Source organism: Heterocephalus glaber, unplaced genomic scaffold (genome assembly GCF_053883595.1).
Source record: "Heterocephalus glaber isolate CG9 unplaced genomic scaffold, H.glaber_assembly_v1.0 deba00000122, whole genome shotgun sequence".
Classification (NCBI taxonomy): domain Eukaryota; kingdom Metazoa; phylum Chordata; class Mammalia; order Rodentia; family Bathyergidae; genus Heterocephalus; species Heterocephalus glaber.
In genome coordinates this window covers 66,269,838-66,283,431 of record NW_028258138.1, presented here as the reverse complement: position 1 = coordinate 66,283,431, position 13,594 = coordinate 66,269,838, and the positions used below count along the sequence as shown (strand labels likewise).

The 13,594-nt window shown below is 38.6% G+C and overlaps 1 protein-coding gene and 1 pseudogene across 5 annotated transcripts in view; one reads left to right on the top strand and one right to left on the bottom strand.

Annotated features, from left to right (window-relative positions):
* The window catches only part of Lsamp (limbic system associated membrane protein), a 2,156,433-nt gene that overhangs the window by 1,687,686 nt on the left and 455,153 nt on the right, over positions 1-13,594 (top strand). The window lies entirely within an intron of this gene.
* Positions 1,707-2,859, bottom strand: LOC106010043 (tubulin beta chain pseudogene; annotated as a pseudogene).

Here is a 13,594-nt window from a genome sequence, read left to right as displayed (position 1 = left end):
TGATAAGGGAAATAAAACCAAATGCATAGTCAATAGCAGAATGCATTATTTTACTTTAGACAGGAAGCCTAAGAAACTCCTGGTACTCTAATTTGACATTAGAGCGATTACTTTGAAATAAATAGAGGGAAGATAACAATGTTACGATCATCTTTTTTTAAACTAAAATCATGGAAGAAATACAGCATAGGATCTGTTGCCAAGCTCTCAGCCTCAGGCATTCATTTTACTGAATCCGATCTTACATGTCATTTCTCATTCTGGGGCAATTCAACATTTAGAAGAAGATCTAGGTTTTTCTGTGTACTGCTGTCAAACAACTAGTAGATCCTGGGTAAGTCAGGTGTCTGTCCAGATCTCAAATCCGTGGTTTATAATATGGGATTTATAGTATGCCCACCCTAGGTTTGTGGGAGAATTAAAACAATACACGTGGAAGCACTTGGTAAACTATAAATGTGTTTCTGTCAATAATATTATCCAAGGGGGCCTGTTTTGATTTTACTGAAATTAAGAACTGCTTTGCTAGAAATGTACTGTTTATGTAGTGCCCAAAATATTAGGTATTAAATAATCTACTCATTCCTGGCAGCTTCTGAGAAGCACTGGCTCCCAGGATTAGATCACAAATTTGCCTTGTCATGTTGGGACCAAGGCAAATAGAAAATCAGAGAAAAGGACATGAGTAAGTTGTTAATCCTGAAGTCAGAAGAATTATTTTGGACCCACTTTGGATCAATATATCCCATGAATTTCTTAATATCAAAAGAATCATTAAAGTTTTAGGCATTAAAGTTTTAAAGACTCGATGGGGATTATATCAGTCTAAAGACCAAAACGTTCACACACACATGTGGGTGTACTCATGTCTAATATATAATATAATATATATAATATATAATATAATATATATATATATTTAATTCCCATTTACTTTTGGCTCATGGGGCAATGTTGTCTTTTCAATATGAAAAATGGCAGCAAGTTCAACACAAAATAGAAATCTGAAATGTAAAACAGGACAAAAATGGGGGGAATAGCAAAAGATGAGATATGAAAAAAAGAGGGTGTTTCCTTGGCCATCTGAGGAGTGACCCAAACATGAAGGTGGCCTTGTGCATCTACGCACAATACACTTACTCAGTGGGGATGCGAAGGGCATTCCCAAAGGCCTAGAGACAAGGGCAGACTTCCCTTCCAAAGGGAAAGGGGTGCTCTAGACAGCTGGGAGGGAAATAAATGGAGAGAATACTGTTCACCCCTCTCTTCAAGCTGAGACTGGGCCTAAATGAACGTGAAAGCCTAGATTCCCCCTTCCCAAACCGCCCCAGAATGGATAAATCCCATCCTTCTTCTCCTACTGACCTGTACCCTCTAACTCTCCCCCTTGGGCTCAGGAATGTGGCCATTATGTGAGTTTTCAGCACCTGGCTGGTTCTAAATGGGATCTAGAAGAGACTCAACTTCTTGGAGAATTATCCTGAAAACAGAAATGTTAACTGGACAGTAAGAAGTGGATGCCAGCAGAAAATACAGGGTCACTTAAAATGACAGAAATCTAGGACTGCCAGAGTAGAGAGAAAGAGGAGACATCCAACAAACAAATATTTATGGAGTGCCTACTATATGCTACGCACTGTTCTACAGCCCCTGGGCAGAAAAAAAAGAGGCAGCAACCAAATTATGAAGGGATGGGGTAGGTGAAGAAGGCTGAGGAAATGAGAGGCCTGAGGTGGGGAGGACTCTGGCTTAAGCCTCCTCTTCAACCTCCTCCCTGGAATCCTCTTCCTCTTCTGCAGTTGCTCCCTGGTATTGCTGGTACTTGGACACCAGGTCATTTGTGTTGCTCTCAGCCTCTGTGAACTCCATCTCATCCATATCCTCGCCCATGTACCACTGCAGGAAGACCTTGAGGTAGAACATGGCCAAGAACTGCTTCAAGATGCAATTGAACAACTCCTGGATGGCAGTGCCATTGCCATCTTCAGGCCTCAAGGCGGGATGTCACACATGGCAGTCTTCACATTATTGGAGATCCACTCCACGAAGTAGCTCCTGATCTTGCTCTGCACACTGAGCAACTGCTCATTGACTTTCTTTGTGGATATGGCAGCCCTGAAGACTGCAGCCACTGTCAGGAAGTGGCCATGTCGTAGGTCACAAGCTGCCATCATGTTTTTGGCATCAAAGATCAGCTGGGTGAGTTTCAGCACTGTGAGGGCCCGAGATGATACTGCTGACTTCCATGACTGATGAGCTAGGCGCAGCAGGGCATGAAGAAGTGGAGACATAGGAAAGGTGCAGTATTGACAGCCAGCTTGTGGAGATTCGTGTTCTGCTGGCGTGGAAAGTAGAGGAAAATGGTGACGCTGCTCGTGGTGGCAGAGAAGAGGTAGTTGAGGTCCCCATAGGTGGGCGTGGTCAGCTTGAGGGTGCAGAAGCAAATGTCTTGTGGTACCTCATCTTCAATGCAGTAGGTCTCATTGGTGTTCTCTAAGAGCTGGTGTGTGGAGAGGGTGACGATGTAGGGCTTCACCACAGTGTTGGACACTTTGGGCGAAGGTGTTTATGATGCAGTCAGGGTACTCTTCACAGATCTTGCTGATGAACAGGGTGTTTGTGCCAAAGCTTATGCCACACCCCAGCAAGTGGGTCAACTGGAAGCCCTGCAGGCAGTAGCAGCTCTCCACCTCCTTCTGCACCACGTCCAGGACCGAGTCCACCAGCTTGGCACTCACTGTGTAGTGGCCCTTCGCCCAGTTGTTGTCTGGCCCAGACTGGCAAAAAACAAATTTGTCTAATCTGAAGATCTGGCCCGAAAGGAGCTGAGTGAACAGAGTCCATGCTCCCAGGTTCTAGATCCACCCAAATGGCCGTATGAACATACTTGACTTCTGTGGCTTCATTGTAGTACAAGGTAATGTGGTCCAGCTGCAGGTCACTGTTCCCATGGTAGGTGCTGATGGGCTCAGTGTAGTGATCATCGCTGATTACCTCTCAGAACTTGGCACCGATTTGGTTGCCACATGGACTGGCCTGATGTGAGTGATTTCTTTCATGGTTAAAATTAACTAGTTTTGCTCACTTCTGGGAATGTATGGGGCAAGAAAATATGTAAGTTTTTTTTCCTTTGGGTCTCTGGCTGGAAGGAGGGAACGTGCCCTAGAGGCTAGAGCAGCAAGATCTGAACATGATGCCAGGAAGATTCTGAGAGCTCATGCCTATATATATTTATATATATTGTTGCCCTGGCTTCTTGCTCAAGGAACCATGATAAATCATGAACAATGGAAGGGAAGCCATCAAAAGAGTCTAAAGTGGCCAACCTGGAAAGTGAATAGGCTGTCCAGGACATCGAACTCAATGCAGTCTCCTTTGCCTGTCTTTTTGCCAGGCCAAGCAGGAGGATGTGGGGAAAACAACAACAACAAAAACAACAAAAAGCAACTTTCCCTGCCTGTAGTTCTGTGCAGATATCACGTCTTTCGATGGCCCTGTTTCACTTTTCGAGTTCTTGAAATCCAGCTCGTGCTTTAAAGCTTTGAAAGCTAACATCCTACTTCCCTTTTTGAAGCGATCTCTTAACTTACCTCAGAAGAACCACCTTCTTCCCTTCTCTCAAGTGAATTGGTTACATGCACATAAATCTGTCTCTCTAATCTGTGAGCTTCTGGAGATAGCACTTCTGTCTACTTCATCTTTGTATTTCTAGTATGTAGTGCATGACCTGGCACAGATTTTGGTAACTGTCACTACCCAGATGATAGTGTCCCCTTTAAAGAATATGTCCTGAAAACATGTCTCTTGTGATTTCTCCGCTCAACTGTGGAGACTCAAACCTACCCTCTCTGGTAGGCTTTTAGGTGTCTGCATTGTTTCCCTAATCACAGTAACTTTCTCAGGAAGCTAAATTTGGCCTGATAAAGATCCCATTGGCCAGGTTTTTACTGTCACTTAAGTTTAATGGTATAATTTTTATGTACTTTAAATAGACAATAGATTTAGATCTTAATAGTGAAGTTTCTCCTTTCTCAGTTCCATACTTGATTCCAGGCCAAAATCTGTCTGATATTTTCTCCAGGTTTCTATCCATAGAAGCACTTTTCCCCTGATTGTACTCACTCATAAGCTTACCGAGGTCCAGAACATCTTCATTTCTACAATATGTTCTGTTATTTCCATCATTTCTTTAAAATATTTCCCAATGTCTTCATAATTATATTCTATATCATATTTATAGGTCTTTCATTCTCAAATGAATGATTCACTTCTTGTTTTGTCAACATTCCTATATACCTCTTCATCTATGCATTTGTGTTTAAGGGGATGCCATGGATGCTATCCAACCATTTGCTGTGTGACAGAGATGTATTGAAAAATGTCTGGCCAGTATGAATATCTGTAGAAAAGTCTTGGATTGACAGGATAAAACAGTGAGTTGTCTGGCACTGCTTATGGAGAAACAGAAGTCAGCTCAATACAGAAGGAGGGACATTAACAGAAGCAATTTAAATATTAGATAATAATCACTTCCAGACTTGTAATTTGTTCAACTTTCATTACTTTGTCAAGATCAGTTTCATGTGCTCTCTTTTATGTTTAACTAAAAATGGAACCTAAGACCTAAATAAATTTTCAAATGCCACACCATTCTATATAATTCTACCAGCCTGTTTTCTAACCACATATCCATTTCTTGACCATTTCTTTGTTAATGAGATGATGACCAAGGTCATAAAAGTATTAGTGATGAGCTGGGGATTTAGCTGAATGGTTCCAGTGCCTGCCACACAAGCACAAGGTCCCGAGTTTGATCCCCAGTACCAAAAAAAATAAAAAAGAATTAGTGATGGCAAAGCTGATATGAGTGTTCAAATGTTCTGCAATGGACATCATCTCCACCTCTGTACCACGTCTTTCCTGCCCTGTCATCAGCCCTACCAGAACATTTTCAAAGTGTGAGGAAATCTTTCTGTCTCGTGGGTGTTTTGAATTTTTGGAGCTTTTCGGCCATTCATCACGGGTCCAAGTATTCATTTCCTGCCTCTCCCATCCCCACCCTGCCATATGCATCATTTTGCATGTGACATAGGGGCTACATCCCCTCCTCTCTTGCCCTGAGGTGTTTACGGAGCTCAGAGAATGAGATGATGTGCGGTTGGGTTGTTTATCATGCTGCTGAGAAATGGAAGGATGGCATCGCTACAGGAGCAGATGGCACTGCACGCTTGGCATAATTTTCTTAGACAAACTAGGACTAGGACTGTGAATGCTGGCATTTGCCTGCTATAGTCATTCACATTAAAGCATAAAAATGAAAATAAGTTTGTTCTGCAGAACAAGGTATGGAGATTTTAAATAACATGCATTTAAGTGTCATGAGTTCTCTGACATGATTGCACTTCTGACATTTTGTATCAAGGACAATTTTGCAGATGCAGAATTTATTTTTAATATCTATTTTTGTTCCAATGTATTACCATAAAGCTACAGAAAATTTTAGGCACATAGAGAGTGTTTTTAAAAATAAAAACTATATATATATATATAGTAGAAAGAATAAAATGTGTTTTCAACTCTGGGAACTATCAAAGGTGTGAAAGAGAAATATGATTGGCCTGGCCTTGTTTAGAAAACTTGAATTAAGTTTCTACTACTTATTAAGGTTCTACTACTGGCTTTTAAGCCAGTCAAATCTATTTAACTTTGAGGTTTTCTCATGGGGAAGTGAAAAATTTAGAGGTGATGATTCTGACATTTCTTCTAACTCTAATATTCTTTGATTTGCTTTTTCTATGGGAACTAGTGAAGCAACAATGTAGGCCACCTACCTTTTGGCCTACTTTTGAGCTTTTTTTCCCCATTTTCTTTTTCTTTTTTCAGTGTAAAGATTCATGGAGTGAAAGGAGAGAGAACATAATGAAAAAGACCAAAGGACTCAGTATGCATATTATTTTTGATATAGATTTCCTTTTTCTTTTCATTCTCTCTTCTATCTTCCTTTACAATCAATACTTACATGCCTCAGTTTTGATTTCCTTTGAAAATCAAAACTTTCAGGAAAATTGCTATAGTACCTCAAGGATTTGAATTAGCTAATTCACTTTTTCATTCATTTAACAAATTCTCTTGTAGGTCTTTGGTAGGCTACAGTGATGCAATGATAGATAAAGTATGTTCTCAAACCCCTATAGGAACTGATAGTCTGGCAGGAGTATATATATATCAGTAGTTCTAATAAAGCACAGGTGGAGAGAAAAACAGTTTTGTTAAGAAGATATGGGAATTATGTCACAAAAGAGACTACACTGGCTTTGGTTTTACAGGAATTATAATTTCATCAATGAAAGGAAAAACAATTTTTTGCAAATGGCACAGTATGCAGTAGGACATAGACTAATGAAAAAGTTGTCGTGTGGGGGCAATTGAGAAATTCTATTTGGTTTTAATATAGGGTATAGGATGAACAGGTCAGGAATTAAAAGCTAACAGGAAAATAAGGACAAGATTTTGAAGGGCTTTATATTCCTAAGACATTTGGATTTTATCTTTTCAGGAACAAGAAAACAATAGATACTTTCATGTACAAAACTAAGTAGCATGTTGAAATGATGCATTTTATAATATCTATTAACTTGTAAGGACAGCCATAACAAAATATCACTGAGTGAGTAGCTGAAACAACAAAAATTTATCTCCTCACAGTTTTGGAGACTAAATATCCAGGTTTAATGTGTAGGCTGGATTGATTTCTTTTGAGGCATGTCCCCTGACTCATAGATGGCCATCATCTGTCTTTGTCTTTACAGTGCCTACTCTGTGTGTTTCTATCTTAATCTTGTCTTCTAAGAACATCAGTCATATTGGTTTAGGGACCACCTTAATAACCTCATTATAATTTAACTATCTCTTTAAATAAAGATTCTATCTCCAAATATAGTCACATTCTGACTAAGGTTAAAAGTTGACCATGGGAACTTTGGAGGGACATAATTCAGCCAATTACATAATAACTACAATTTCATGATAATGTAATAGGTGTTTTTCCCGGAAAGAAGCTGGTGGTCCAGACCATTTGAGGTAGTCCAGGAAAAAACACTGCTAAGAGCTCTAAATAAAAATAAGGCTGTTTTAGTTACTTGCTTGTTGCTTGAACAAAGTACCCTATACCCATAAGTTAGAGGAAGAAAAGGTTGTTTTTGTCTTTGTTTGTAGAAGTTTCAGTCCATAGTCAGCTGGTATCAAGGCAGAACAGCATGGGGCATGAAAGACTAGCAACAGTCCATGGTTTGACAGGCAAAAGGCAGCAAGACTTTCTTTTTCCTTCCTGATTTATTCCATCCAGGCTACAAGCCTATTGGTTGGTGCCACCCACACCCAGGGTGGGTCTTCCCATTTTAGTATGTCCCTCATCCACCCAGAGAAATACACTAAACTAACCAGTGGACTAATGGAGGATCATGCACCCATAATCTGGTTACTCCCCAAAACCCTACCTATGACTGCATGAGGTTTTGGAGGGGATATCTAGATATAAACCATAACAGAAGCAAAGAAAGTATGTCTCTGACAAAATAAGGAGGTCATTGCTTATTCATTCATTCAAAAATATTTATTAAATGCCTACTGTTCATCAGCATGAGAGGAGATAGAGTCTATTTTGGGAGTTCAATTTTCTAATGGAGGAGCTGGAAAACATAAATAAACAAATGAATAACAGTATGTGCAGATTATTAGTACAGAATACCATGTTAGAACCACTGCACAGTAATTTCAAGTTGTTTTAGTTAGGTTGGTCTCACTGAGGCAAAAGGGAGGATAAAGCAAGATGCAAATATCTAAGGTTTAGGAGGAAGAATATTCTAGACACCAGGATGGGATTCTATTTTGGAATTTAAATTGATAAGCATAAGGGAAGCAGAGGATTTTTGGAAGGGAAGATGAGGAGTCCATGAAGAACATGTTGGTGGCAGGACTGACTGGTGAGGGAGTTGGAAATGTATCTGGCTATGTGTTGAGGATTTAGGACAATGGGCATAAATGTGGGAATAATCATACTATGGAGTGAAACTCAAATAATATTATGGTTAAAAAGAAAATGAAGTAGAAAATTTCAAGGAAAGAATCTAAGTATTATAAGCAATATTCAGAAGAATTGAAAGAAGATAAGACTAAGAGCCAAGATAATACTTGGTCTCCAGGGAGAAGGGACACAGTACTTTTTGGTGACTCAGTAAAGATAGATGAACTTACAAGTGTTCAAGTAGAAGGAAAGAAATTGAAGGAGATCTTTCACTGAGAGTTTTTATTTTGAAAATGTCTGGGATCTTAACTTTTGACCAAAGTTGTAAAATTTTAGGACATTGCTGCAGAGCGAATTTATAAGGAAAATTAAATAGTCCATTCCACTGAGCTTACGTTACTCTGTTCTACTTTTTTGCTATTAGATGTATAATATATAAATAGAAAATTTTAATTGTGAATCCTCAAAAACTTTTAGTAGATTAAATCTTACTGTTAAGTCAAAAATAGTTGTTGGAATAATGGACTATTAGAAATGTTATTTAAATTTATTCTTGCATTATCTTCTTACCACATTCCCATAGCCATTAAGAACAATATGATGAGCATGTGATAAGTGAAATAAATAAAGGATTTAGGTGCACAAATACTCTTCTGTAGCCCCAACTTTCTTTAAGTTGTACCAACACAGAGAAAATTGTTCAGCATAACCAGGGAAATTACTGACCCCTCACTGTTTCAGAATAGCTAGTTCAAAGCTAAAACATGCATCTAGTGGTGAAGATGTGAAAATTTAGAAATTTCCAAATATTTCAGATTTTGTATCACACATATTTGGGCTCTATCTCAACTCATTGACAATTTGCTAACATATGGAAAATGAAAATGGAAAAAAAAATAGAATAAGTCACTGCTTTCCAATGCTAAAGAGTTAGTGTATGCTGGTTCCAGGGTAGCTAGTCCTCAGATTCAGTGCTCACAGAGTCCTCCTCCTCTCCCATGGAAGGAGTTGGACATCCATGGGTATGGCTCACAGGCTTTCCTCTTAGGCTGTCATCTTGCCAGTCTCAGCCAATGGAAGACATAGTGAAAAATTAGAGAGTGGGAGAAAGGAACAGCTAGATACTTCTCTCTTCTTCTTCTTTGCCTCAGATGGTATTTTGGGGAAGCTGTGGGATCTTTTCTATGGCCGTAGGTCCTTAAGAGGAGCCTGCATACCTTCAGCTTTGGCCTTAAGGTTCAAGTGATATTATCTCTTCTCTTTGTGTCTGTAACTAGAGAATAGGAGTTGCTTCCTGCTTTGATTAGCCACACTGATGCCTCAGAATCCCTTGGTTGGCTTCTCATTTTCATCAGTCCTCTGTTTATAAAGTTTCTGTTTAATTTCCTTTGCCTTTGAGGATATTTATAGAGAATTAAATTTTCTTCGTTGGACTTTGACTAACTCAGTAATATCGGGAGCATACTGTAATATAAGGGATGTTGATATTGTAATCCGTATTGGAATAGAATTCAGTAACCATTTGGAGTATTTTTTTCCTAACTGATGCCGGACAGAATGAAAGTACTAGAAATATTTCTTAGCAATCTTAACGTATTTTCTTTATTCGTGTTAAAATTTAAGTTACATAGGTGGCGGTGGCACATGCTTGAGCTACAAAGAGCAGAACACAAGGAGAGCATATTTATTAGAGGAAAAAGAGTAGAGCCAAAGCCTCGGAACAAAAAAGCAGGAAGAGAAAAAGTATTTGGAAAGAACACGTTAGAAATGATTACAGGCTAGTAAAGAAAGTAAAACCCAAAAGAAAGAAGGAATAGTGGGAAAGCAGGGGACCTGGAAAAGAATCTTTTACAGAAGAAAAAAGATGAAGCTGACACAAAACATGCCCGTATGGATGTTGTCCCACTTCTGCAGGACCACTGGGCCTGCCTGGAGGATCCAGAAAGCTTTTACATTTCAGTTCATGACCAGGTTTTTCCCTCCCCCACCCTCAGCCTGCTAATGCTTTTCTAATAATTACCATTTTTGAAACTGTTTTGGCTATTAAAAATGTTTCTTTTTAATAAGCTGATTAAATGAGGCTGCTTATTAGCATAAGCTCTTTGCTGCTCAGCCTTCTTCCTAATTAAAAGCACTCATCTGTGGAGACCTCAATTTTTCCTTTCTCTCTGTGATGGTTTTTTTGGAAATTTTTCCTTAACTATTTGTTTTTATTTTACTCTTTTCTTTTGGTAGTTTTCTGCTCCTGTGTTCTATAGAGATAGAAGCAATTGAGCAAAATAACACATGGGAGGGAATGTGCAGTATGAATATTTGAATGAGGCATGAGAGATGCAGCCAGGTGGTTACACTGAGTCTGAAGAGAAGGCTCTCTGATGGTAATTTTATCAAATGTTCTGGATTATAAAACTGATATATAAAGATGAAAGATCATGGATTCCAAACTCCTGTTCTTTGCACAGGGTTATATCCCCAACATCTACTGATATGTTCTTAGAAATGTTCTTTTTCTAATAGTGACTATGGAGAGGGCCAGTGTTTGGAAGTTTTTCCAAGATGCCCCTAGAACACTGATGCTGAACCTTTTAGAGCCTTCAGTGATACAAACAGCCCACTGAGTCAAACATGCCACAGGTTCATCACTACTGCCCTAGAACACGAGTGCATGCACTGAATAACAACTGGATGCACCCAACCCTCAGAAATGGCCTGCACCCTAGTATCTGCCTGGGGAACTTGACAAACAACCCTGCTATTGTGTTACCATAATTTCATTTATTTTGTTGGGCAGAAGTTTTTTAATATAAAGAAAAATATACTGTACAATAAGAAAATTTTCCAAAAGGAGTATATTAACAGGGAAGGTGGTCTCTGTGAAACTTGGGATTAAGTGAGCAAAAAGGAAAACAGAAACATTTGTGTCTGCAGGTTGTTTAAGGAAAATAAATTTTATAAAGATGTCATAATGTTTCGTGTACATTTGGTATGCCATATTACTTAATGCTGAAATTATTTTCTTTGTGGATCCTCAAGAATCTGATTCTAAAATGCCTTTTCATTTCTGAAAAATGAATATTTGCCTTTAATTATACTTTTTCATACAATAAATTGTTTTTCACAAATGCTTTGAAGTTCCAGGCTCTACAGATATGAGACTGAGGATATTTGATGAACTTCTGTTCCTGGTTCTGTCAGCTGTGTGGATCAATTTTTTTTACCTCTGAATTTCATCTCATGTTCATGAAGTGAAATTTTAATACCAGTTTTATTTCTTCTATAATGAAAGGGGTCAACTTGTGACAACCTGACCTAGTACAGATATTTTGGTTCACTTGGTAGACATAGATTCTAATGTGAATTAATAATACTTAAACATTTATACTTGGTATATATTTTTAAAATCTTGCTATTGTGGTTTATTTCCCTGACTTTTTGAATTCTGACCTAATAAATGAGGTATTGTCTTTGTACTCTAGGTCACTCCTAGTTATTCTCCAAATTAATTTATCTGTTATGTTTCATTCATTTAACATTTCAATTTTTTTTTAATTCAGGGTACGACATGTTAATTTATTTACTGAATGAAATAATGTATTCCTTATTATAGTATTTTGTCATACGCTTAACAATTTAGTAATAAGCTTCCTGGCTTTCAATTGGTGTTTTCTTTTTTCTTTTACTAATCTTTTCTTTTTCTCTCTCTTTTAAATATGTTCTGGATAATATGTTCTAGATTTTAGAACTCAAGCTGTAATTCCAAAGCCTCGTAACTGAGAAAGTCAATTAAGCTTTCTGTAGTTTAGTAAACTTTAGGAATATAGAAACACAGCTGTGTGTGTGTGTGTGTGTGTGAGTGTGTGTGTTTCCTGTGCAAACCTGTGTGGGTGTGTGCTGTATTACTACTTGACCTTTCAGCAGCACACAATGTGTGGGACCCAAATCATCCACTTTATTCTCCCCATGCAGAACTGTATATATTTCATAGTCCTATAGTGAGGTCAGCGGCCTTCATAGAAGAGAAACTGGAATAGATTCTCTTTATACTAGATATAGACTATCACAGGTGACATGACACAAATGCATGTCTTCTACTCATAGTTTATAAAATCACAGCTATGTCTAGCCTCATGGGGAGAACTAAGCTGAATTCAGTCTCACCTCATGAATCATCAAAACATTGTTAGTTGGGTAATGGTTATAGGATGTAGTATTGATGATGCCTCGGGTCAGAGGAAAAATAAAAGCACATAATCCAGTCTGTTTCTCGGGCTGCAGGTAGAGTGATTTAGTGCCATGGCTTTAAAAATATATAACCCATTTCAGCATTTCATTTTTATATTGAGCACATTTCCAACTGAAGTGAAAACATACCAATATATATGTAACGACCTTTCAGGTTCGTCTTTCCTTAACTAATTTTAGAGGATGGGCAGGTAGAGTGGTGTCCCATAAGCTGATTTTGTTGGACCAAGGCAAGAGAGTTTATAGAGTGACATGATGAGAAGTAAGGGGCTTTTCTTCCTGATCTCTGATCTCATGCCCTCCCTTTATGAACAGAGTGCACCCAAGATGTGGACTCTAAGGCAAGTGCTCCAGACAGGTGGACTCAGAAAAAGCTCCTGCCTACCCACATTCCCACACAAGTAACCCTTTCCACCAATTATGATGAGTATTTAAAGGGATTGCAATCAGCAGATATACTAAAAAGGTCAGAAAGATTTTCAAAATATAGAAACCTAAAATATTTGGTGCATCTTTGAGGGAGCCAACCACTTGGTAGGAGAGAACCAGGAAGATTTCAAAAGGCCTGGTGATCAACACAGGGGTAGTGGTGAAGACTGATTGATCAGGTTGCCATAATAAATACATCATTCCTCTAGAATGAAGGTTTAACATCTAGACTTATGTTGCATCCCGGGAAATATTTTGACATGTTTAGTGACATTTGAGGTTATCACAACTTATTGTAAGAAGGAGTGGATACTTTGCCTCTCTAGTGAATCGAAGCCAGAAAAATGCTGGTAAACATCCTGTAACATAGGATTGCCTTTCTCAAAAAAGAATTACCCCAAAATGCTAACAGTGCCTAGGGTAAGAAGCCTTGCTTGAGAGATATGTCTGTACTGACTTGTGGGTGCTCTCCACCTCTGACACTGTATCTGTCCATTAGTTCTAAACATTGTTGTTGAATAATGAGCTTCATGGTTAAAAAGCCTAGGTTTATGACCCAGGCAATAGATGTGTGACCTCTGGTCACTAGTGTCTTCTCCGAACCTTAGGCCTCAGGGCTAACAGTATCTGTGGAAAAGTCTCAACAAAGTGTAAGTTTTCATTAAGCAGTGATGAAGATAAATAAAGAGGATGGGAGCAGGTAGCTTCTAGAAATACATCCTCTGTGATTTTGGGACTAGCTGACATTAATGGAGCTCATGTAGTTGGCACCATGCTGGGTGATCCATTTCATTTTCCAGTGCATGTATGTATTGATAAAGCTTCACACTGACTGAGATACCAAAGAAAAAATTTACTGAATTACTACTAATTTGAATGTTGTACTTACTTCCTAGCACA